A 26,953-nucleotide genomic window follows, 5' to 3' on the forward strand; every position below is an offset into this window, starting at 1 on the left:
TTTAATTGAAGGCAAGTTGTTGATACATGGATGATTTGTAATTCAGGAATTTAATGAGGATTTTCTTTTGGGTATGAATTGCATAGTAAAAGTAAATACAGCATTTGATTGGGTTGGAAGAAAACTTTTGATAGAAACTAGTGAAAGGGAATACTTTCAGACAAATTTTGTGAACACACTTGGTGATGAGAGTAATGGAAATTTTAACAGTATCAATTTACTAAAAGAAAATAGATTGGAGAATATTGAAATTCATATACTCCTGGAAATGGAAAAAAGAACACATTAACACCGGTGTGTCAGACCCACCATACTTGCTCCGGACACTGTGAGAGGGCTGTACAAGCAATGATCACACGCACGGCACAGCGGACACACCAGGAACTGCGGTGTTGGCCGTCGAATGGCGCTAGCTGCGCAGCATTTGTGCACCGCCGCCGTCAGTGTCAGCCAGTTTGCCGTGGCATACGGAGCTCCATCGCAGTCTTTAACACTGGTAGCATGCCGCGACAGCGTGGACGTGAACCGTATGTGCAGTTGACGGACTTTGAGCGAGGGCGTATAGTGGGCATGCGGGAGGCCGGGTGGACGTACCGCCGAATTGCTCAACACGTGGGGCGTGCGGTCTCCACAGTACATCGATGTTGTCGCCAGTGGTCGGCGGAAGGTGCACCTGCCCGTCGACCTGGGACCGGACCGCAACGACGCACGGATGCACGCCAAGACCGTAGGATCCTACGCAGTGCCGTAGGGGACCGCACCGCCACTTCGCAGCAAATTAGGGACACTGTTGCTCCTGGGGTATTGGCGAGGACCATTCGCAACCGTCTCCATGAAGCTGGGCTACGGTCCCGCACACCGTTAGGCCGTCTTCCGCTCACGCCCCAACATCGTGCAGCCCGCCTCCAGTGGTGTCGCGACAGGCGTGAATGGAGGGACGAATGGAGACGTGTCGTCTTCAGCGATGAGAGTCGCTTCTGCCTTGGTGCCAATGATGGTCGTATGCGTGTTTGGCGCCGTGCAGGTGAGCGCCACAATCAGGACTGCATACGACCGAGGCACACAGGGCCAACACCCGGCATCATGGTGTGGGGAACGATCACCTACAATGGCCGTACACCACTGGTGATCGTCGAGGGGACACTGAATAGTGCACGGTACATCCAAACCGTCATCGAACCCATCGTTCTACCATTCCTAGACCGGCAAGGGAACTTGCTGTTCCAACAGGACAATGCACGTCCGCATGTATCCCGTGCCACCCAACGTGCTCTAGAAGGTGTAAGTCAACTACCCTGGCCAGCAAGATCTCCGGATCTGTCCCCCATTGAGCATGTTTGGGACTGGATGAAGCGTCGTCTCACGCGGTCTGCACGTCCAGCACGAACGCTGGTCCAACTGAGGCGCCAGGTGGAAATGGCATGGCAAGCCGTTCCACAGGACTACATCCAGCATCTCTACGATCGTCTCCATGGGAGAATAGCAGCCTGCATTGCTGCGAAAGGTGGATATACACTGTACTAGTGCCGACTTTGTGCATGCTCTATTGCCTGTGTCTATGTGCCTGTGGTTCTGTCAGTGTGATCATGTGATGTATCTGACCCCAGGAATGTGTCAATAAAGTTTCCCCTTCCTGGGACAATGAATTCACGGTGTTCTTATTTCAATTTCCAGGAGTGTAGATTTGATACTGATGAAGTTGAATTTGCGAATTTAGTAAACTTCAAAACTTCAGAAACACAAAATTTATCTGGGGAGCAAAAACAACAGTTAGAAAATGTGCTGTGGGAATACAGTGAAGTTTTCAGTGACATACCTGGTAGGGTAAAGTGTTATCAGTGTGAGCTTCAGGTAAAACCACATGAACCATTTTCCATAAAACGATACAGTATGGCAATATCAAAAAGACCTGCTGTCGAGAAAGAGCTGAAAAAGATGGAAGAATGTAATATAATAGAAAGGAGTATCAGTGCATATAATAATCCTTTAGTAGTTGTTTCCAAAAAAGATGGTGGAGTAAGATTTGTTTTGGACTCTAGACACTTAAACAAAATTTTGTTCAGAAAGACAGGCCATCCCGAAAATATTGATGAGTTACTCTATAAATTTACAGATATAAAATATATGAAAATATATGTCAAGTTTGGACCTAACTTCAGGTTTTCATCAGGTACCACTTTCGGTTAATTCTAGAAAATATACTGCTTTCTTGTACAATGGTAAGAGTTACCAATATTGTGTTGTGCCATTTGGGTTACATTCTTCTGTTTCCGAATTTATAAGAGCTTTGGATCATGTACTGGGGCAAGAACTTGCATTTAAACTGATAATTTATGTAGATGACATGTTGGTTACAGGACAAAATTGGAAGGAACATTTTTCAATTTTGAAGTCAGTTTGTGGAAAACTTAGAAAAAGGGGGGATGACATTGAAATCAGGGAAATATAAGTTTGCAGTTTCTGAATTAAAATTTTTAGGTCATGTTGTCACAGACAAGGGAATTTTTGCAGATCCAGAAGAAATTAAAGCAATTTCAGAAATTCCTATTCCTAAGACTAAAAAACAATTAAAGTCGTTCTTTGGGTTATGCGGTAATTACCGAAAACATATAAGTGATCAGAGTCTGAATGCACCATGTTTAAGTCAGATACTTAAGAAGAACGCTGTTTGGGTTTGGGATAAAAGTTGTCAGGAAGAGTTTGATAAAATTAAGCAAGAGTTGAGGAAGCAACACTTATTACACAGACCTGATTTTAATTTACCATTTTGTTTACTGATAGCAGTAATTATGGGCTTGGAGCAGAGCTATTTCAGGAAAGAGTAGAGAATGGAGTTAAGATACATTGTACCATAGCATTTGCAAGCAGAATGTTGCTCAAGCATGAAAAAAACCATACAGTCACAGAGCATGAACTTTTTGCAATTCATTGGGGTTTTACATAATTTAGAATTTACCTTATTGGGCATAAAACCATAGTATTTTCGGATCACAAAGCTTTGAGTTACTTACAAGAGCGCAAATTATACCACAGTAGATTGACCAGATGGGCAATATTTCTGCAACAGTTTGACTTTGAAATCAAGCACATAAAAGCTTCTGAGAATGTAACAGCTGATTCACTTTCAACGTTACCAATTGGAGGAGAAAAGGTGATTTTTGAACAAGAGGAGGCAAAGCAATTTAAAAGTAGATACTTGAAAGGGGTGGAAAATGAGAAAACAATGAGAGCTATGTGTAACAAAATTAGGAAAAATCAAAATTTAGATCAAAGTTGGAAATTAATCAAAGAATGTTTAGGCAAGAAGGGGTATGAGAAACTTGTAAAATTTTACAAATTATATAAGGGGATTTTATTTCGGAGAACAGATGTAGATTCTGATAATTGGAAACTGTGTTGGCCAGAGGCAGATGCTGAAAAGCTGATATTTACATACATGAAAGTTTTGGTCATTGTGAGATACAGAAATGCATTCAAAAGATACAAGAAAACGTTCATTTTTACAATATTGGAAAGAAGGTAAGAAAAGAATTGGCAACCTGTGACAAATGTCAGAGAGTTAAAGTGAGCAATCAAAGATGTGGTGGAGAGATGCAAAACATTATTCCGGAAAAACCTTTAGATCTTATTGCTGTGGACTTATATGGAATGTTACCAAAGAGTAAAGGTGGTCATTGTTACATATTTGTTATAGTAGATGTATTTTCAAAATTAATTAAACTATATCCAGTGAAGAAAGCTACTAGCCATGAAATTATAATAAAAATTGAAAGAAGTTATTTCGCACAGGTGGGTAAACGAAAAGATATAGTATCAGCTAACGGTTCACAGTTCACCTCTAAAATTTGGAAAAAGTTTATTGGAAGATCAAAATTGAAGCATATACTTATATCTGTTTATTCTCCATCCACCAATCCTGCAAACGATATATGAGGGAAATTGGGAGACTTTGCAGAACCTATTGTCGCCATAAACATCCAACCTGGTTTGAGCACATTCGAAATTTTGAAGATATTATGAATAGCCTACAACATAGTTCCACAGGATTTTCACCATATGAGATAATGTTTAATATCAGAGTTTCAAATCTGATATCAGAACTTATTGAATTTCCTAAATGTACACCTTTAACTATGCAAGAGAGAGAAGATATTGTCAGGGAAACTATAAGGAAACAAGGGGAAAAGAGGAATAAAAGACATAACAATAGTGTAAAATTAACCACTTTCAAAATTGGGGATCTTGTTTTGGTCAATTCTCATGAAAAATCAAAAACGTTAACTTCAGAAATTAAAAAATTCTTTGATATCTATATTGGGCCTTTTGAAGTCATAGAAAATCCACACCCTAATTCTTATGATTTGGTATACCCTAAGTTAAAGAAATTATTTGGTCTCAGGAATGTTGTCTCTTTGAAACTATATAAACAGATATCATAATTTCAAAATTTAAATAACCTATACTCATCTAAAACAAAAGTCCTCCACTGGAATATGCTTGCTAGAACAAAACTACCTGTACAACCAAGTATGTATATTTACATGTATAAAGTAATATTTTGAAGTCACAAGGTAATTGAAACTGATAAAAAAAACACTGTTGTAACAAAGAATGAGAGAAAAATTTATTTTCCTTTTTTACAAAAAAAAGGTCTCCATGGTGAGTATTTCTGATTTTTCTAATTTTTAGAAGCCAAGTCTTCCCTGTGGATGAAGGCATGCATGTGAGGACATGCATGCAAAGCTATAAGTTTGAAAACCAACTTTAGATAAAGCCTCATGATATATGAGCAATTTATTGTTCTTGATACTGATGTGGGGAGCGAAAGTACTGTTCACAAGAATGTGACTTGTGGTAATATTGTACTAGAGAGGCAAGTGTACATAAATAATTGTAAAAAAAAGTTAGATAATACTGATGTATCTTTAGCTGTACTAAAAGAAGGAAAGGCATTCAAAAAATTCAAAAAGAAAATCATAAGCAAAAAAATATATATACAAAATAAAAAAACCATGAGTAAAAAAATACAAAAAAAATTCAAAAAGAAAAATCAGAAGTAAAAATATATAAAAGGCAAAGATATAGAAAAAAAGCACTACACTATATACGTCCAGCATCATTTTTTATTGTACAATATGTAAGCAAAATGAAATTAACATTAATATGGGGAACAAAAAAATTAATTATGAGAACCAGTTGGCACAGTGTGACCAAAGAAGTGGTTGTAGATATCTTATTCTAGCAAATGAGTTTTTATCTTATTTTTATTTTCAACCTGTATGCTGTATTTAGGAATATTTTGCACGTATGTTTTATGCCATGTATATTTGTCATGTTAAATAATTTCTCTACTTGAATTTTTTGTGCAAGAGATTGATGGGGAAGGATCATTGCAACAACAGCCAGTAACATGTCCACAGATTCAAAGAGTCCAAATTTGGAAGAGGTTGTCAGACTGCATTATTAATGTACTAATTGTGTAATACAGATCCATTACTGAGTGTGGTTGGGATTTTGTTGTATATGTTCATAACAACAAAAGCCTTGGGGAGCAGTTGTAATGGATCTGGGAGATGTGTTATTTTCTACCGGATTTGTCGATACCAAATTGTAAACGTTTTCTTATATATTTGTCAGAATTTTTTAAATTATAATTTGCCTTATTTTATGCTAATTTACTTATATTTTTGAGAGTGACAGCATATTGATTACTATTGGTAGATGTGACGAAGAATATCAAAGAGACTGATTACTAGTGGAAGCTTGTGTGTTGTGTAAAATGTCTTTGACGCTGGAATCGTCTTTGACTGTAGTCAGTCGGCAGTGAACTCTTGGTGTGTGTTGACGGTAGAACAATGAGCAGGTCGCCGTTATAAATAATTTGCTAGTGAACAGGAAAAAATTAATTATGTTACTACTTTTTTATATAAACTTTAAGAAGAAACCTCATTCTAAGAAATGGTATTTGAAGCACCAAAAATGAGGCAAACGCATTGAACCAGGTCATTTCTGCAGCCGAAGAAGCTACGTAGTGGAATCATACTTCCACTAGACGACTGAAGCCAAGACAAATATCATCTTGTAAACATTTCACGAAAAGGTACTGTCACGAAATATGCCAAATTTAAGTAAATAAAAATAGTGAGCATATTTCAGGGAGAACCTCGTTATCAAGCACTTGTTCACAGAGACACGTGTCATGTGCGGACGAGCACTGACCTGTCGGAATATGACACCGTGGTACTATAGCATGACAAGTAACATATGAGGACACAGAATGTCACTGACATACCTTTATGCCACCAGAGTTGCCTTCCCATAGCATCCGTATTCTGAAGTCATAGGCGACGGCTCACCACACCATGATGCTAGGGGGTAACACCGCTGTGGCTCTTCAGATTTCTGGAAGAATGGGACCTCCCAGGTCGCCGACATGCTGGCAGACGATGGTCACTCAGGGTACTACAGAACCGCGATTCACCGTGAACACACTGTCACGCAAGTCTTCAGTCACGGCAAGACTCCAAAAACAGTATGCAGCATGTGTATGGGGCGGCAGTTCCCAATCCCGGCTGCTGCTAGTCTACAAACAATGGTGCAGGATAGCACAGAATATTGTAAGGAGTGCATGACTTGTTCTCGACTGGCAGGCGCAGTTATGAAGGGAGTACAGTGAGCTTGTTGCATCCCCCTTGTGCTGGTCGAAACCTTGACGACGGGTTTGCTTGCCACTACGTTCTCATCGGGTCTAACATGGAGCCACAGTAACATCAGTGTGACCCACATATCTGGTCTCGAAAACAGACTGCCAGATGGAGCCACCCACAATAAGGCCTCTTCCAAACTCTGTCAGGTGCTGATAACGCGTCTCACACAAGTGTAACTCTGTGTCCTTACCCCTCCCCCCCCCCCCTAATCCGTAATCTTTTACCACGCCTGGTAACAATACTATACACTAACAGCACTAACGCACTCTGGTGGTCATTCTAGCCGTCATAGGGGACAGGAGCTGTAATCAGTTACATACCCTCAGATGGTGCGTACTTGTACGAAGATATATTGACAGCGAACCATATCTTCCGTGTACTTTGTGTTTTTTTTTTTTTTTTTTTTTTCAGGCAGTGTCGTTCGGAGAGACCGTGCCGCAGTTGCGCTATAACGATCTGTGGTATCACAGGGCGCGTGGTCTTGATAGAAACTTGAGAGAAATGATCTACGTAAGATTTTTTTTAAAATAGTAAACCGCCATTTGATTGTGAATTACGGTTCTTTTCTTCTGTGGCACCTAGATTTCGGCTCTTATGACGTTATCAAAAACAATGCTAACTTCTTAGACCATTAAAATGTCATACCTCACTATATAACACATGGATGTCTGACACAAATATCGTATTTATGTTTATCAGTTGGCCGGCAGGTGTGGCCGTGCGGTTCTAGGCGATTCAGTCTGGGACCGCGTGACCGCTACGGTCGCTGGTTCAAATCCTGCCTCGGGTGCAAATGGGTCAAATGGCTCTGAGCACTATGGGACTCAACTGCTGTGGTTATCAGTCCCCTAGAACTTAGAACTACTTAAACCTAACTAACCTAAGGACATCACACACATCCATGCCCGAGGCAGGATTCGAACCTGCGACCGTAGCAGTCGCACGGTTCCGGACTGCGCGCTTAGAACCACGAGACCACCGCGGCCGGCCTTGCCTCGGGCATGAATGTGTGTGATGTCCTTAGGTTAGTTAGGTTTAAGTAGTTCTAAGTTATAGGGGACTGATGATCACAGATGTTAAGTCCCATAGTGCTCACTGCCATTTGAACTATTTGTTTATCAGTTGCTAGACCAGAACATTTCCACTAGTGGTTCCGTAATACCCTCCGTAGTGTGCGAATACCGCACCATAAAAATCCAGGAAACAGGAATTTTAGTTTGTTAACAGTTAGAAATGCTTTAAGTTTCTTTGGTGTAGCCTAACGCTATCTAACCGACGTTTTTGACTTCGACTACTGTACTGCTCAGTCCATATTCCATCTTGTACATCCTCATATGTACCCGCAAGTCATTGTATGATACAGTCAGAAGTTCTGTCGGCTTTTTCTCCTGTTATATTCGCGTACTGAGCGAGAGAAAAAGAACTGTACGACTAGCAGGCGCACTAGTTTCTCTTATAATTATGTACCCCTTTCGCGTTGTATGATGGGGGCACCGGAAGTGTCTTCCTCGAATACGGTTTCTCTTTGACCCTGTCAGCGTGTCTTCAATTCGACCAGTCTCTGCTGTAAAGATATGAAAATGGCCGTAAACATTCGAGCGGTACTCTAGAATACGTCACACAAGTGTTTCGTCTGTAGTCTCCGTGATGTACCGCATTTTTACGGAAGCTCGCAACAAATTATCCATTCGCCTTTGCTAAAACTAATTTCGAACATTCTTTCAATTTCATACCTCTTATTTGTATTACCTCTGATAATTTAGTGGCAGTTGGACACAACACACGTTGGTTACCTTAGGCAAGAAATCAGTTTGCGATGATTTTCAAGGTACAAATACATTGTCATCAGCCTGCAGCGAGAATCATTACGGAACGTTCTGGTTTTGCCATTAAGCATTGCAGAGCCGAAGAGAAAGGATCAATCTGTACGAAATCAACGAATTTCAAAAGTAAGGAGAGCCCTAAAAAACTGGATCGATTCCGAAGGGCAGTTCATGAATTTGAATGGGAGTTACGTAAAGAATTAAGCGAAACCTGAGACAGTGTGAATTCAGACCCGTATCTTCAACGGAAGATTATGCTTGATCAACCTTCTGAATCAAAGCAATAAAAATTCATGTCATTTCAGCTTAAGCAGAACTTTTGGGTGACGTACGTGACGTCCTAGGGCGTAGAATTCCGTTAAAAAGTTAAAACTAATCACTTGCTAATTAATAATTTTTGCTCTGCTGGAAGAGACTGGGCATGCGTTCTGTATACCGTACATCCTTCAACGTAGCAAAATAGAGGTAAAATGCCAGATTACCATGCAAAGGCGTCAAAATTTTGCGGATAACTTCAAACGATCAAGTGGCCAGTATGTAATAGGAAAAGCGGGATCTGCCGCAAACAAAGGGAACGTCATGGCTTAAAGACCTGTTGATAACAACGTTATAATAGATAGAGCATTAGATCACGTGAACGAGGATAGAGAAGTGTAAGTAGGCTGTTTAGGTTTTTATATTGGTAACGCCACGTAGAGCTCTGTATGAAAATCACTGGCTGTGCTGTGTGCAGTCTGTGGCTGATTGGCATTGTTGGAATATTCGTTATTTTAGCGTTGGGCAGTTGGATGTGAACAGCGCGTAGCGTTGTGCAGTTGGAGGTGAGCCGCCAGCAGTTGTGGATGTGAGGAGAGAGATGGCAGACTTTTGAGAGCGGATGATCTGGACGTGCGTCCATCAGAAAGAGTAAATTTATAAGACTGGATGTCATGAGCTGGTTATATATATATATATATATATATATATATATATATATATATATATATATATATATATATATATATATAATGGCTTTTCAACACTATTAACGTAAATACACTCCTGGAAATTGAAATAAGAACACTGTGAATTCATTGTCCCAGGAAGGGGAAACTTTATTGACACATTCCTGGGGTCAGATACATCACATGATCACACTGACAGAACCACAGGCACATAGACACAGGCAACAGAGCATGCACAATGTCGGCACTAGTACAGTGTATATCCACCTTTCGCAGCAATGCAGGCTGCTATTCTCCCATAGAGACGATCGTAGAGATGCTGGATGTAGTACTGTGGAACGGCTTGCCACGCCATTTCCACCTGGCGCCTCAGTTGGACCAGCGTTCGTGCTGGACGTGCAGACCGCGTGAGACGACGGTTCATCCAGTCCCAAACATGCTCAATGGGGGACAAATCCGGAGATCTTGCTGGACAGGGTAGTTGACTTACACCTTCTAGAGCGCGTTGGGTTGCACGGGATACATGCGAACGTGCATTGTCCTGTTGGAACAGCAAGTTCCCTTGCCGGTCTAGGAATGGTAGAACGATGGGTTCGATGACGGTTTGGATGTACCGTGCACTATTCAGTGTCCCCTCGACGATCACCAGTGGTGTACGGCCAGTGTAGGAGATCGCTCCCCACACCATGATGCCGGGTGTTGGCCCTGTGTGCCTCGGTCGTATGCAGTCCTGATTGTGGCGCTCACCTGCACGGCGCCAAACACGCATACGACCACCATTGGCACCAAGGCAGAAGCGACTCTCATCGCTGAAGACGACACGTCTCCATTCGTCCCTCCATTCACGCCTGTCGCGACACCACTGGAGGCGGGCTGCACGATGTTGGGGCGTGAGCGGAAGACGGCCTAACGGTGTGCGGGACCGTAGCCCAGCTTCATGGAGACGGTTGCGAATGGTCCTCGCCGATACCGCAGGAGCAACAGTGTCCCTAATTTGCTGGGAAGTGGCGGTGCGGTCCCCTACGGCACTGCGTAGGATCCTACGGTCTTGGCGTGCATCCGTGCGTCGCTGCGGTCCGGTCCCAGGTCGACGGGCACGTGCACCTTCCGCCGACCACTGGCGACAACATCGATGTACTGTGGAGACCTCACACCCCACGTGTTGAGCAATTCGGCGGTACGTCCACCCGGCCTCCCGCATGCCCACTATACGCCCTCGCTCAAAGTCCGTCAACTGCACATACGGTTCACGTCCACGCTGTCGCGGCATGCTACCAGTGTTAAAGACTGCGATGGAGCTCCGTATACCACGGCAAACTGGCTGACACTGACGGCGGCGGTGCAGAAATGCTGCGCAGCTAGCGCCATTCGACGGCCAACACCGCGGTTCCTGGTGTGTCCGCTGTGCCGTGCGTGTGATCATTGCTTGTACAGCCCTCTCGCAGTGTCCGGAGCAAGTATGGTGGGTCTGACACACCGGTGTCAATGTGTTCTTTTTTCCATTTCCAGGAGTGTACATTGTTTGTTCTCCATCAAAATCTTTCATTTGCTAATTATGCCTAGCAGTAGTTAGTGCCTTCAGTAGTTAGAATCTTTTATTTAGCTGGCATTATTGCCGCTCGCTGTATTACAGTAGTTCGAATAACGAAGATTTTTGTGAGGTAAGTGAATCATGACATTTATAGGTTATCGTTAGTCAGGGCCATTCTTTTGTAGGGATTATTGAAAGTCAGATTGCGTTGCGCTAAAAATATTGTGTGTCAGTTTAGTGTTGGTCAGAATAAGTAAAGAGAGAAATGTCTGAGTACGTTCAGTTTTGCTCAGCTGTTTGAAAATCAAATGACGTAGAGGTTTTCCAGCACAGTAAAATATAAATTTTCCTAAGGGGATGTTTCAGAAGGAAACGGTCGTAGCCGTTTAGAATAATTGCCTAATATTTGCCAGAGATAAGTAAAGGAAACTAATGAATTCCAAAATCAGGACAGTCTACATTCACAAAAAATCAGAATGTTCCTACGGTGATTTGAACACCCAGGGTGTATACGACCGTGGACAACCGGGAAATCAGGGAAAAATCCGTGAATTTTTTCATCCGGGAGCAAACCGGGAAAAACCCGGGAATTTTTCGGAATTCCGGGAATTTTTCATTGTTTTAGCTTTCAGTTAATTTTTTGCAATTTTGACTGCAGAATTGATTCTCCAGCAAAGAATTTTATTGTATCCTGCTACTGGAGAATGATACAGCAGCAATAAAATATAAACGAGAGGGAAAAAGATAAAACTTTAGTGGCAAAGGAAATGAGCAATTTACAACAACAAAACACCGTGCACGCACAAGCGTCTGCAAATAGCAAAAATATTTCAACGGCCGTAGGGCGCAGACTGTAATTCTTCGTAACAATAAACTGCTTGCTATGAGCATGACGTCACAACTGTTCACGTTAGGTTTGTTTGACCAATTTCCAGCGGTCTGTTGCGCAAGCGCATTTCACTCGCGTATAAGCAGTACCTTCTCCCGCTACTTGAAGTTTGGCTGTTAGCTGTATCGGTAAGCAGCCAGATGCAAACGAGAAAAATTTTTCTCCCGCGCCCTACCTGCCAGATTCACGCTTGCACGGAGTTGTCTGGGTTGTAGTGCGGAGGGGGTTTATCTCCAAGTGACCCGTGTTTACGTTAAGTGATTTCGCTGCTTCTCTTCGTGTACAGCTCCCACGTCATGTGAAAACAAACGGATTTTTGTGGCCGGGAGCTATCAAGTGAATTAAAATACATTCACATAATTACGGAGGGCAAAGATATATTATTAATTTGTTTTCTGATTTTATTTTATTTTCAAGTTAGTAGCAGTCAAGCATTAATCGCCTTGCAGAACAGTGAAGTCATTTTTGCGAGTTTGCTAAAGAAATTTGGCTTTATTAATCTTTCGGCTGAGGCAATCATTTTATTTGAAACGAAGTGTTTCATTCTACAGTATTGCCTAGTTCCAACTGTTCGCTGAATTTCAAGTGCACGTTATCATCTTCTGCCATATGTGGCATTATGCCATAATAAAGAAGCTAAAATGAGATCACACTGTACTGGTACTCCAAGAAAATTTACATCCCAAAAACCACACAGGAAAGCTTAATATCAGATGGGACCTACTTCATTGTGAATTGGAGAAAGCCAATTTGCACTTCAAGCCGAATTATGCATTTTAGTGTGGTTTACGAAATTCCGATGCTCTTTGGAGTATCCTCTGATGCTCTGTTTCTTTTATGGTGTAATGTAAGCTCTGTTAGTGCTTTATACACACGAACATGCGGTCTTCCTACACCACTACAGTTGCACACGCACAATAATGCCTGTTTCCTGGCGTTCTCTGGCAACTGGTAAATCGAACCTATCTCTAACAGTCTCCGGATAGTATTGCGAACGGTGGTTAGAAAAGTGTTACTTTCAAAGAAAATTTCTTTTTACGCAACATGAATTTTGTTACGCGTGAGAAAGTGGGATGGATATCTAAATCACAGAGCGTTCGAAACTGAGCAGTTTGAGGACCAGCCACTTGCAAGAATTTCGAGCCGAGATATTTACGTCAGAATTTTAAATTTACTGGCACATTTGTGTGATGCATCTTGAAGTATAACACGCGCAAGAAAAATCAATATTACATGTGAAAGCTTAGCTTCTGTTGTGGCGTGTTAATCTTAGAGACCAAAATTATATGTGAAAGCTTAGCTTTTCTTGTAGATATACGGTACTGTGTACATTAATGTAAACCGTTAACTTCTCCTCTTGCGTGTTCGCGCTATGTAACCAGTGATCTTGCTATTGGCTGACTATAACAGGTGTCCTATGCTTTGAATAGCTGCTGTCATCGGCTGGCGAGATCTCGTGGCTTGAGATATGACTCGCTTACAAAAGGACATCGCAACCTCGGTTTCAACGCTCCGGAAAGAAACGCGCTGTGTTTGGTGCAATTCGAATTTATACTTTCGTAATACAAAAATATGCAGCGTATATGTGGCTGCAAATCAAAGGTCCTTTTTTTAATCAAAAGTCTCTCCAAAACTTCTCTGCCCCGTCTCTTCTTTTTTTTCCGGGAAGTTCTACGTGATTGTATAAAACGTTAACCATTCAAAGGATTGATAAGTTTTACAGTTCTGATGGAAAATCTACGGAAAACCTACTGTCACTTAGCACAGAAAAAGTGTATTATCGCCCGGGAAAAAGCATATTTTTTAAACGGGATATCCGGGAGAAATCCGGGAATAATCCGGGAATTTTTTTTCCTTGACCCCGTATACACCCTGACAACGTAGCTGTCAGTCAACAGACCAATTTCTTATGCACTGCACCATCTTCCTTGATGAAGCGCTATATCGCTTTGCAATGTCGTAAAAAGAAGCCTTTATCACTTTCAGTGTAGCAACAGTACATTGGGTCTTTTTGTCGGTTTAGATGAACCTGTAATTAACATAAGTGCGTTTTTGTGGAGTACAAATGACGTACAAAAAGGATGACACAATCGCTGATAGATTTTACAACAGATTATTGGTGTCTACACCAGAAAAAAACTGAGTTAGCGTTCAACGTTCATAAAGAGACTTGACTGAGCTGAGTTTTTAACTTGGAGATTTTGAGGGTGCTTTGTGCAGACAACAAATAGAGGATGCAATTTGTATACAGTATATATTATATCTTTTTAATAGTAACAAGTTTCATGCTTTTACCATATGATAACTATTAATTGACACTGTGAGCTGATGTCTAGTAAATAAAATGCAGCTATAGTTTCCTTTTAACATTGTAAGTAGAAATTTCCATATTAATGCATATTGTAGCTACTGTGGTCTTCAGTTCAAAGACTAGTTTAACGTAGCTCTCCCCGACAGTGTTGCTCGAGTAGGCCTTTTCATCTCTGTAGAACTGCAAAAACCTGCATCCATTTGAATATGCTTAGTGTGTTAAACAATTCGTGTCCCTCAACAATTTTCAGCCTCCGCACTTACTTCCATTAGTGGCATCTTGATTCCTCAAGGGGCGTCCTGTCAACCGATTATTGATTCAATCTGTCGTACTAATCTTCAGAATTCTTCTGAAGCACCATATTTCAAACGCTTCTGTATTCTTCTTGCCTGAACTCCACACTGAAGAGCCAAAACAGTATGACCACCTGCTTAGTATTTCTTTGTCTGTATTTGGAACGAAGTACATCCCTGATTCTGTGTATCACTGACACGACAATTTTTTGGTAGGATGGTGGAGGTACATGGCATTAGATGTCTACGCATAGGTCACGTAATTCGCGTACAAAGTGACGATAGCGACCCATATGAGTTCCATAGAATGCACATAAGACGAATCTGGTTACCAAGACACCAACAAGAGTTCCCTGTAACGCTCCTCAAACCACTGTAACACTGTTTTGGCTCAGAGCCATGGGCAATTATGTTGCTGAAAGATGACATCTGCGTGGGGGTAGACATCATGAATGAAGGTATGCGGTGGTTCGCAGCTGTTAGAGTGGCTCCGATTCCTACAACATGTCACATGCCAGTGCAGGAGAATGTCTCCCACAGCATAATGTTGCTCCCGCTAACTTTGTCTGTGGCACGCTACACGTTTCGAGCCGCCGTCACCTCTATGACGGTGTTTATGCTGACGACCATAAACATATTGTAGGAAAAATGTGATTCACCCGAAAAGCCGACACCTTTCAATTGATCGATGGTTGAATTTCGACGGTCCGCTGCCCACTGTAATGGTGATTGTGGATGTCGTCGTTGGATCAACATGTGAACACGTAGGTGCGATCTGCTGCGGGGTTTCGTGTTTAACAATGTACGTCAAACGGTGTGCTCAAAAACAGTTGCTCGTGTACCGGTATTGTCCTCTTTCGGCAGAGATGACACGGATCATCATGTACGCTACCTTCCAGAGCAGACAAGCCTCCGAACCCTACGTTCTGTGAACGGTCGTGGACGTCTATTTAGCTCCTTCTAGCTCTTTCCGTATGTGCTCACGACAGTAGCACGTGAACATTCGACAGGCTTCGTCGTTTCCGAGATACTCGTTCACATGCTCTGCGTAATAATAATCTGCCCTTTGTCAAAATCGCTTATATCAATGGATTTCCCCATTTGCAGCCCAGACGTTCCCTTATGTGATCCCTCCTCCGTGTCTGCTCCGCTTACATCATTTTATTACAACGGCACGTAGACGCTACGCCATCAGGTGAAATCCAACCTTGCAGTGGGCAGTACTCATAATGTTTTACACCGTTTGCGTTTCACTTTCGTACAGGGCTGCACTTCAGACAAATACCTTTAGGAAAGATTTATTGCCGGTCGCGGTGGTCTTTCGGTTCTAGGCGCTGCAGTCCGGAACCGCGGGACTGCTACGGTCGCAGGTTCGAATCCTGCCTCGGGCATGGATGTGTGTGATGTCCTTAGGTTAGTTAGGTTTACGTAGTTCTACGTTCTAGGGGACTGATGATCTAAGATGTTAAGCCCCATAGTGCTCAGCGCCATTTGAACAATTTTTTTTGAAAGATTTATTATTACTTAAATTTATACTTGATGTTCACATATTTCTCAGTTTCACGAGCTCTTATCTTGGAATTGCCTGCGTGCATGTTATATCCTCTTTACTTCCGCCCTCGTCACTTATTTTGCAGCCCAACTAGTGAAACTAGTCTACTATTGTGACTGTTTCGCATCCTAATATAATTCTCTCAGCATCTTCTGATTGAATTCAATTATTCCCATTCCCTCTTCAGAACCGCTTCTGAAGATCTCTTACTATCCACTAACCTTAGGTAATATCAGTGAAGATATAAATCATTCATTTAATATTTGAATACGGCTACAGTTTTTTCTTCAGTGGTGTTTGCGAAAAGAATGTACTGAAACCGTAGTGGATAAAATAATGATCGTCCAGTTACTTTGCCGTCTGTGACAGAATTACAGCGTCATTGACAAACGCCAAAGTTTTTCATCTTGATGTGGAAGGTCTTTTGTCTGTGTTTGCTTTAACAATAACACAAAATTGTGTTTTTCTAAAGGCGGACCCCACTCAAAAACATATGTTATTGTTGAAGCAAACACAGACAAAAACGCTTCAACATCAAGATGACTATTTCGACGCCCTGCCCGGCATTTCCAAGCAAGCTCTACAGCAAATTCCGGAACAGCACGGCAAAGTTACATCAAACTATTTTAAACATAAAACTCAACAAAATCTGCCTTTCACGTAATGTAATACTTAACTATACATATGTAAAAGTTAACAGTATGTCACCTGCAGCCCAAATGGAACAAAAAGAAAATTGTGTTTGATAAAGGCGGGCGCCAATCAGAAACATTTGCCAAAGTTTTTATTTCAGCTACTTGATATTCATTTTCCTCCAGGTTTCAGCTTGGCTATCATTACTGTCTGGTTAATTTACGGATTCAAATCAGTGACAGGCTCTTGACCCTGTCTCACTTCCTTCTAAACAACTGTCTCCCTCTCATGTCCTTCGATACAGATGTATGGTTCTTATTAAGTAATAGATGTTTTTAGTCGTGACAGTTATGTTAGCACCTAAATTTTCAGCTAATGGATTTGTGTGTTAAAACAGGTTTTACTGTAAAAAGAGAGTTTTATATAAAAACGAATATCTAAAATAACGAAGTTCCATTATCGACGCGTAAAAACAAAGGCGAAATGCGAGCGCTGAACAAATGAATAAAAGTCGATGCCAAAAAACAAGTATTATTACAAGCTATATGCTCAATTGTTAAAACAACTGCCAAACATTTACCGAATAAGAGTAACGACGTTATGCCTCGTTCCTTGGCCTTTCGAATCAACTTATTAGCCCCGACGTAATGGAACGAAATTTTATGCTTAGTCTCTGTAGTTTTGTTATTCTTGGTATCCGAGTAGTTGTCTCACAGTCCCTGATTTTAACACTTCTACTAAAAAATCAAACAAGCAGTTTAAAGATATTGGGCAAACTCGCAGTTATGTCATTAACTAACTAGTTTCGTATTAAAAATTTCCTAGCTTGTCAAAAAATGTTCAATGGCTCATAGCACTATGGGACTTAACAGCTGAGGTCCGCTGTAACTTAGAACTACTTAAACCTAACTAACCTAAATACATCACACACTTCCATGCCCGAGGCAGGATTCGAACCTGCGACCGCATAAGTCGCGCGGCACCGGACTGAAGCGCTTAGAAAAGCTCGGCCACAGAAGCTGGCTTCCTAGCTTGTCCTTCACAAAACACCAATGCATCCTACATATATTTGTAAAAGTGTTCACACATTTCTTCAATTGTAGCAACCATGATATAATCTTAACAGATCCCAGAAATTTACAAATCGAATTTGTAAAGTAGGAAGCATGATAGATTAGGGTCTAACGGCCAATCGGCGTCGATTTTATTGGAGAGTGAGAAAAACTCTTACTAGAAAAGGTTGGAGAGGAAACTGGCCATTCTCTAACCAAGAAACCATCCCGGCATTCGCTTACGTAATTTAGACAGATCACCGCAACCCTTAATCTAAATTCTCAGCCAGAGATTTGAATTGTCGTCCTCCAGAGTACAGATCCAGAGCCGTAACAGTGCGCCACTTTGCTAGCTACAAGTACCTTTAGACTTGGAAACAGCTGCAAATTAGAGTGCCAAATCTGTAACGAGACAAACGCTCAAGAACTCGCACGTTTTCAGTTTCCTATTGCCGAAAAATCTTTGTGGAAAGTGTGGGTGTGTTTGTGTGAACCCGTGCTGACTCCTCAGTGGTGAAACTCGCGTCGGGAGAGGAGACTTACAGCATTACTTCTTTTTTTTTTTTTAATAGTGGTGGCCGTTGAGTTAGAGAATACAACGATAATATTTGTGTCGTGTTTACCGTACCTCCATATAATCAGAAATATTGAAATTGCTAAAAAAAAGTATTACATCTACTATTGAAGAGTTACTACATTTGCACATCGTACATCAGCAAACCCTAACTTTTTTAGTTAACGCAGACGACACGCGTGTGCCCTGCTTGGTGGTCACCAGTGTACTGTTCGTTGCACTCGCTGACTGTAAACAGCGGTTAACTGTTCACATTGCTTAACACAGCGCTGACAACCTAGCCGTTGAGCGCCCGGGATCACCAAACACATTGTTTAACAGAGCTCCGGTATGCTTATTGTTAGGTTCAACCCTCTCAAGTCTAGACTGGAACAGCCACTTTAGTAGGAACGCAAGTGGCTACTGTACAGTACACTCACAAGGTATACTGTCTTCCCCTTAAGAAATACAAATTTTTCAGTTGCACTGTTGAGGCGACATCAAGCGTAATTTTTGGTAAAGTTTGGCCGGAGGTTTCCCATTATACGTGCCAGGTATTCAGCCCCGCTTTGCTAGATAATGAATCAGAAGAAGGTTCCGTTTGCGTGACAGGAAATATCGGTCATATTACTTCCGACGGATGAAGTCAATATCTCCGCTTTTTATAGAAGATGGCTGATTCCCACTCAGTGCTTTCAATACTGTTTCGGTTTTCATGTCACTTTGTTGACCCACGTTCTGTCAACATATCAATTTGATTTCAATCGCACGGTCTAGTCAGCAACGGAAAGAAAAATACGTCGTAGATATACTGTATACACATACGTTGACAATAATGAGACAAAAACGAGCACAGAAACGAGGGCTACTTACTTCACACTGCAGATAAAGGTAATATAAAACCAAATTTATAAGAACTGGAATTTACTTGTGTAAATGCAAACGACGTTCTTACCGAAAGGTCAGATTTTAGCGTTATCTTTAATTCTTCACCTTTATAGATTCATTGTCAAAAATCTTACATATCGTCATACAGGAGGAACATCAATGGAGTGCGCATTCAGATGTGAAGAACGTCATTTCTGTAGCCAATATACTAATGAGCCAAAACATTGTGACCACCTGATTAACAGCTTGTTTATCCACGTTTGGAACGAAAGACATCCCTGATTCTGTGTATGATGGATCCGACAATATTTCATGTAATTCGTGTAAATAATGAGCCGCTGATTTGCGTACTTGAAGTGATGGAGCCCGACAGCGACCTACAAGGGAAACATAGAATTTATATTTGGCGAATTTGGTCGCCGAGACTTCAACGCGAGTCCACTATATTGCTCCTCAAACCAATGTAACACGGTTCTGGCTCAGAGACTTGGACAATTATACTGCTGAAACAAGACATCACCTTCAGGGAAGACATGCAGGTGGTTCGCAGTTCTCAGAGTGTCTTGGGCACCTGCCACAGATCGCATGCCAGCGCAAGAGAATGTCTCCCATAGCATACTACTGCTCCCACCACCTTGCGTCCGTGGCGCGCTGCTCGTTTCGAGCCGCCGTTCACGTCGATGACGGCGGTTGTAGACACGACAATAGACCTACCGTAGCAAAAATATGATTCAGCCGAACAGCCGTCACGTATCGATTGATCGACCGTCGAATCTCGATGGTCCCGTGTCCACTGCAATCGTAATAGAGAATGTCGTTGGATCAACATGTGAACACGTAGGAGCGGTCTGCTGCGGTGCTCCATGTTCAACAATGTTCGACAAACAGCGTGCTCCAAAACACTTGTGCGTGCTCCAGCATTGTGCTCTTTGGACCGAGATGCCAGAGATCACCATCTATCCTAATTTACAGACCAGACAAGCCTCCGAATCCAATGTTCTGCGAAGAGGTTGAACGTGCAACTAATTAGCGCCTAATTGTAGTTTCACTGTCCTTCTACGTCTTTCAGTACATACTCACGATTGTAACACGTGAACATTCAACCAGTGTCGCTCATCTCAATGGATTTCCCTGTTTTATGCCCATATCTTCGCCGGGTTGATCCCCCATGCGTGTCTGATCCGCTTATATCCTTTCTTACCGCGTCATGTGCCCGCAACGTCACCAAGTAGCACGCATCGTCCCGGTGAGCAGTGGGCATAATGCTCCGCCTGATTGTTGTACATTGTCACATGTCACGTGGCTATGGTACAGTGCAAATTTTCCCCATAAGCGCTCTGTAGCTTTTTAATGTAATTACATACTGCAGTTTGTACAGAGATACTGTTCAAAAGTATCTTGGATTCTGCACACATACTGCATAGGTACTTTGGCATGTTGCTTTCGATATCTGAAATGCACTTGGCTTACAGCATTTCGCTTGCTTTGTGACAACTGTCACAAATGAGATGTTTCTCTTTTGTGGTAGGAAAAGAATGAAAAGTCATCGCTATTTTTCAGATTTCGACATGCAGTTTAGCTTATTGCTGAGTCCCGGAGTAAGTTATGCTGTGGTGGTATGTGAAATATCTTCATAGTAGCCCAGTATGAATGCGTTCAGAAATTCTATCATGATACACTTTTTTAAAAAAATTTGTGTCCATGTTTAGGGAACCTAAAAATTAATCGCACATAATCGTTCTGAACGTTATAGTTACTAATAGAACAGTTTCCTCTCATATTTTAAAATAAGCATAGTGGTTTGGAGATCTGTACAATACTGTGAAAGAAATGACTCTGGGTGTCAGATATAAATTTTATCTGGAGTGGCACGTGGCACACTACTCTAAACACGCCTGCATTAGAGAGATTGAGTAGCAACGAACTCATGCATTAACTGATCTAGTATTTGTTCACATATGCTTTGCGGCCACACAGATTATCACTACGGCATAAACTCTTTACAATAATGTGCCTGGATATTTTTCAGCAGATAAAGCACTTATTTCTAGTATGATAACCGTAATTAGTGATCTGTGGTTCTTACCTACGAAATCCAAATTTTCATCATTTTGACGTATTGTGATTTGCAACTGAACAGTAACAATTATATACTATTTCCGTTACTAATAAATAAATTTATAAACCAAGGAAAATGTGTAATATTGAAATATCAGCTTCGGCACAATCCGTAAAAAATCTGCGTTAGTAATATACTACACTCGCGTAACAATTCCGATGTGATGTAAGCGACATACGCTATGTCCAATCCACAGATATTCCTGCTCTTCATGAAATGCACGATCGTTTACAAGGCATTTTTGTAGACTCCATGGCCAAAGCCGTAGAGTAGAACATCTATGGAGTGACCCCTGCTTCCTGCACATGTCGTCAACATTACGCTGGAATTGTTACGTGATCCTGGGGCATTTCACATTCGCTGTCTCGTCACGTCACGTTGCGTCACGTCGCGTCAAAGTATTCCACAATGCATTTCAAATGGCGGCATTCAAGCATATCATCGGACCGTCGCATCACTTCGCGGCACGGCACATCACGGTTTCTCGGCATGAAAGTTTTGACGGCATCGTCTACTAACATGGTAAGTTGACCTATTATCATCGCTTTCACACGTGTTATAATGGTGGATTTTGTTATTTTACCTCTTCTTAATCTTTATTTTGTTATTATGCTTTGTTTTCGTGTCAAATTTCAAATGTTCTATGAGGACTTGGATATTTCTCCATTGACTGTTCTTACGCAAGGGAGGACAGATATGTGGGAGTGGAAAATTATTTAGGTTTTACAATAACAAAGCAGCTAATGCCCACAGTGGATATAAATACGAGCGTAAGTTGACGAAGCAATTTCCATGACATACCATCTGAAGTGGAAAGGTAATCTTTAATTAAGTAGAAAAACACAGGAAGCCGATGCACCCCAGCCTTTCGTAAGAGAAAATCTTCGCAAACAACTATCACTCTGGCCTGACAGTCAGACGACACCCCCCCCCCCCCGTTCCACCACCAGTTTCTTGATATGCTTTTGTGCACGATATCACCCTTTGTCTTTGTATTGAATTTTCTACATGAATTTTCTTAATGAATAAATTTTATTCTTTGATAGCCTTTTCACTACTGAACCAGATCCATTTATTAATTACCCATCACTAACTTTTAATGAATTACAGAAGTTGAACGGTTTTTATTCGTTCTGCGCTGCCTCCCTGATTTCATTTACAGCTTCTTCTTTCCTTTGAGACTGACTCGGAAACAACTCACTAATTCTCTCAGGATGGTTTTCCGTCACAATGGAAGTAGTTCAGCATGAGAAGTAAGGTAGAATCGTAAATAGTTGCATTCGATTTCTCGTGTTCTGACTGAATGTAATTTAATGGTAAACAAGCTACGAACTTTAAGGCCATTAACCTCAAGACTCATAATGCCCAATAATTATACCGAATTGACTTCAATTTATGATGCTGCACTGGGCTTTTCAAAAGGTGGGACATGGTGCTGTGTGATAACCATGGATGGCAGTTCTCCTATGCTGGTCTTAATTTGCTAATTCTTGAGGAAAAGTTTCTATTTCTACACCAGCGCGGTCGACAACTGTTATATGGGCGTTGGTGCATGGGGACATGCTTCATTACTCTCCCCAGCGTATCCTTCATTTTCTCGATGGGATTTAAATCGGTGAAACGAACAGGACAGTCCATTCGCCGAATACCCTTCCGTTCCGTGACCACCTCGACCTGCGCTGTTCGATGCAGTGGAGCATTGTCATCCTCAAAAACGAAGTCAGGGCCGAATACGCCTCTGATAAGACACTCACCGAAAAGGAATACAGTGACCTGAGAGTCTACCGTGTTCAAAGAACTGGGTGTCAGTATGTTCATACAACATTATGTCTATGCCCACTGTTACACCTGGTCTACTAAAACGATCATGTTCGACGATGTTTCTCTATGTATTGAGTGCTAATACCTCTTGGAATGTGGGGGTACGTGATGAGCCTAGGAACATTGTCGAACATGATCGTTTTGGTTGTCCATGTTTTACGGCGTGTGAAGGTATGATGCATGGATGTTCTGACGTCCACGTACGTGATCACGGTACACTCACGGGTCGACTTTATTGTGTCACTGTATTCCTTCCCCAGGTGCGTCATTTCAGGGGTGTATTCGGCACTGGCTTCATTTTTATGAATTACAGTGCCCAACTGCATCGAACAACGCAGGTGGTGGGAATCTTGGAACACGAGAGTATTCGGTGAATGGACTAGATTGCCCGTACCCCTGACCTAAATCTCATCGAGCGAATGTGGTATGCGCTGGAAAGACGTAATGCGGCATGTCTACGTGCACAAATGACAGCCAGCCGTTGTTAACTGCATTGGTGCAGAAATCGAACCCCCTACCACAAGAACTCCTTAGTTGACAACATAGGAGCACGTTACAAGGCATGCACTGCGGTTCATAATGATCCCACGTCCTATTAAGAACCATGTCCCACCTTTTTTAATGTCCAGAAGACCACCATAGAGCATGTTGCCATCAGTGCGATTATTGATTTTGAACCGAAGTGTCATTTCTTTTCGTGTTATTCCATATTGTTATCATTTACCTTATGTTCTACACCATAGCAGTACTGCAACAGAACATGGTCCAAGTTCCCTCGAACTATGTTGTTTGGCAGTGCCAGATAGTGTGAAAGGTACTTTCACAGTGTATTTGCCGCAACATGTCAAGAAATGAAAGTAAATTTTGAAAAAAGTAAAATACTTTATTGTACTCATCGCTCAGCTGGTTATATACATTATACGAAACACCGACTAATAATAAATTTAAATTTTATTTATATCAATAACGTATACGCTCGACTGGCGTTTCGACGCTGTATTGAGTGAAGAATATCAAGTTAACTGTGGTCTCATTCTAAATCACCTATTACTAACAGAAACTTGTATCTGACTTAAAGCGTTCCATCTTGTCTCTTCTGAATTATGCTACCATTAATTCTAAATGTAGCTCGGTGCTAACTGTAACTTTCAAATACGACTGAGACATTCATTGTTCTAATTTCAGTCAACTAAATACGTTTACTTGTGACTAGATGGTGTAGGAGAAGTATGTTAACATCTAGTATAAATCAAAGTTTCAGGAAATCCTTTCTGGAGGTATTTGGAATTCAGCCTAGGGTTGGTTAAACTTTATTGTTGGGCCGAATAGTAGTAAAGTCCTGAGCACAGCGCAGTTTGAGAATATTTCAAGCGTTTCAGGCTTTATATGTGGAGTGAGGTATCTAATACAATCCATCCAAAGCACATTTAGAACGAGCGATTTCCACTTGTTTATAGCAGAAGATGTGGCTAATTTATAACGTCTATAGCTCCCAAAATATCACAACTGCGTTTTATTTTTCGAATGGAACTACATACATTTCTGACTCTTTGCACTGCCTGCTGGAGACCATACCTTCCAGTTTATTATCTATCTCCCAGAAAGTCTGTGTCTCTCTACCCCTCCCCTGTGTCTCTACGCCATTTCTGTTCTTTCGATTCGTTTTCGTCCACTCATGAGGAAATATCAGCTTTCTGGTTTGTCCTTTTCTAAAATATGAGTATTTACCAGTTGTAACCAAGCGAATGCCGTACTATTATTTGCGCTTTGTCTCAAAGTGAACGTATTAGACAGCAATGAAATGATAATTAAATGGACACCCTAGCTGCAAACAGGCGTTGATGTACTTCATTGGGGACATGCTGAAAACGTGTGCCCCGACCGGGACTCGAACCCGGGATCTCCTGCTTACATGGCAGATGCTCTATCCATCTCAGCCACCGTGAACACAGAGGATAGTGCGACTGCAGGGACTTATCCCTTGCACGCTCCCCGTGAGATACACATTCCCATGTCCACACCACTACATTCGTAGTACGCCTAATAGATGTTTGCCCATCATACTCATTACTCGTGGCAGATTAATCTACCAAGTCCCGTACGAGTTCGGGCATAGCGTGTGCGATCGCACAAGAAGGTCAATGGCCGGGAAGCCATATTTAACTATATATGACGGTAGTATCTGTTCCCGAAAGAACAGTTACCGTGGATGACCATGCAGCTTTGCTAGAAATGAAATGATAATTAAATGGACACCCTAGCTGCAAACAGGCGTTGATGTACTTCATTGGGGAGATGCTGAAAATGTGTGCCCCGACCGGTACTCGAACCCGGGATCTCCTGCTTACATGGCAGACGCTCTACCCATCTGAGCCACCGTGGGCACAGAGGATAGTGCGACTGCAGGGACTTATCCCTTGCACGCTCCCCGTGAGATACACATTCCCAACATGCCCACGGTGGCTCAGATGGATAGAGCTTCTGCCGTGTAAGCAGGAGATCCCGGGTTCGAGTCCCGGTCGGGGCACACATTTTCAGCATGTCCCCAATGAAGTACATCAACGTCTGTTTGCAGCTAGGGTGTCCATTTAATTATCATTTCATTTCTAGCAAAGCTGCATGGTCATCCACGGTAACTGTTCTTTCGGGAACAGATACTACCGTCATATATAGTATTAGACAGCCTTAGGAATAATATTTAATGGTCTTCTTATTTAAATGACCATTTTTGCTGACTTATTCGTGTGTCAAGGTAAATTTTATTTTATTTGTGATCTATTGGCAGCTTCCTAAACTAAATGATGTCCAATATTCTGTAGGTCCAGATGAGACTGGTGGTCGAGAAGGCGAAGCGCACACTCCCCTTCATTATCAAACAGGACTGCTACTTGATGCCGCAGGATACAAGCAGTCAACCTTCTTGTAGTCAGGTTGTGCCATAAATTTCTTGATTTCCTGATTCGATTAGCTACCTTCCCATTAGTTATTATACTTATTCATCCAATCTTCAGAATACTTCTGTAACACCCTACTTGAAAAGCTTGTATTATTCTCTTTTCTGAACAGCGTATCATCTACGTTTCACTTCCGTTCGAGATTACACTCCAGTCAAATGTCCTCAGAAAATACTTCCTAACACTTGAATTTATGTTATATTTTAATAGATCCCTCTTTTCAGGAACACTTGTCACGATATTTGCAAGTCTGAAGTTTCTATACTATCTACTTCTGCTCCCATCAATTATCTTTTGTTTCCTTCACTACTCGCTCAAAGCACAGATTGCATAAAATTGGGGTAGCGTACAATCCTGCCTCATACCCTTCTCAACTACCACTTTCGTTTTCCGGTACTTCGACTCTGACAGCTGTACAAGTTGTAAATAACCTTTCTCTCCGTGCTTTTATTCTTGCTACTTGAAAATTTCAAAGAGTGTCGTCCTCTCATCATTGTCGACGCTTTTTGTAAATCTACAGATATCAAAAACGAAGGTCTGCCTTTCTTTAACCGGTCTTCTAAGGTAAGACATAAGTCCAGTATATTTCTTCAATTCTATATAACCCAAACTGATTTCCCAAAGGTCGGCTTCTACCAGTTTTTTCCACTCTTCCGCAAATAATTCGTGCCAGTGAAGAAATAGCTAACTGGCGAAGTATTTGGTTATGAATTACTCCGGAAGAATTTGAAGAATCACTATTCGTGTCAATGTTTTGCAACCATGACTTATTAAACTGATCGTTCGATAGTATTCAGACATGCCAGCTCCTGCCTTCCGTGGAACTGGAATTATTACAGTCCTCCTGAAGTCCTAAGGTACTTCCTCTGGTCGTATATCTCGC

General features: G+C 41.7%; 1 protein-coding gene and 1 non-coding gene across 2 annotated transcripts in view; both read left to right on the plus strand.

Annotated features, from left to right (window-relative positions):
• LOC126417034 (uncharacterized) overlaps positions 1 to 26,953 on the plus strand; it is a 697,139-nt gene that overhangs the window by 15,450 nt on the left and 654,736 nt on the right. The window lies entirely within an intron of this gene.
• Positions 25,569 to 25,643, plus strand: Trnat-ugu (transfer RNA threonine (anticodon UGU)). The gene has a single exon. It is a non-coding gene; the product is annotated as a tRNA-Thr (tRNA).

Source organism: Schistocerca serialis, chromosome 8, assembly GCF_023864345.2.
Source record: "Schistocerca serialis cubense isolate TAMUIC-IGC-003099 chromosome 8, iqSchSeri2.2, whole genome shotgun sequence".
In the NCBI taxonomy this organism is placed as follows: Eukaryota; Metazoa; Arthropoda; class Insecta; order Orthoptera; family Acrididae; genus Schistocerca; species Schistocerca serialis.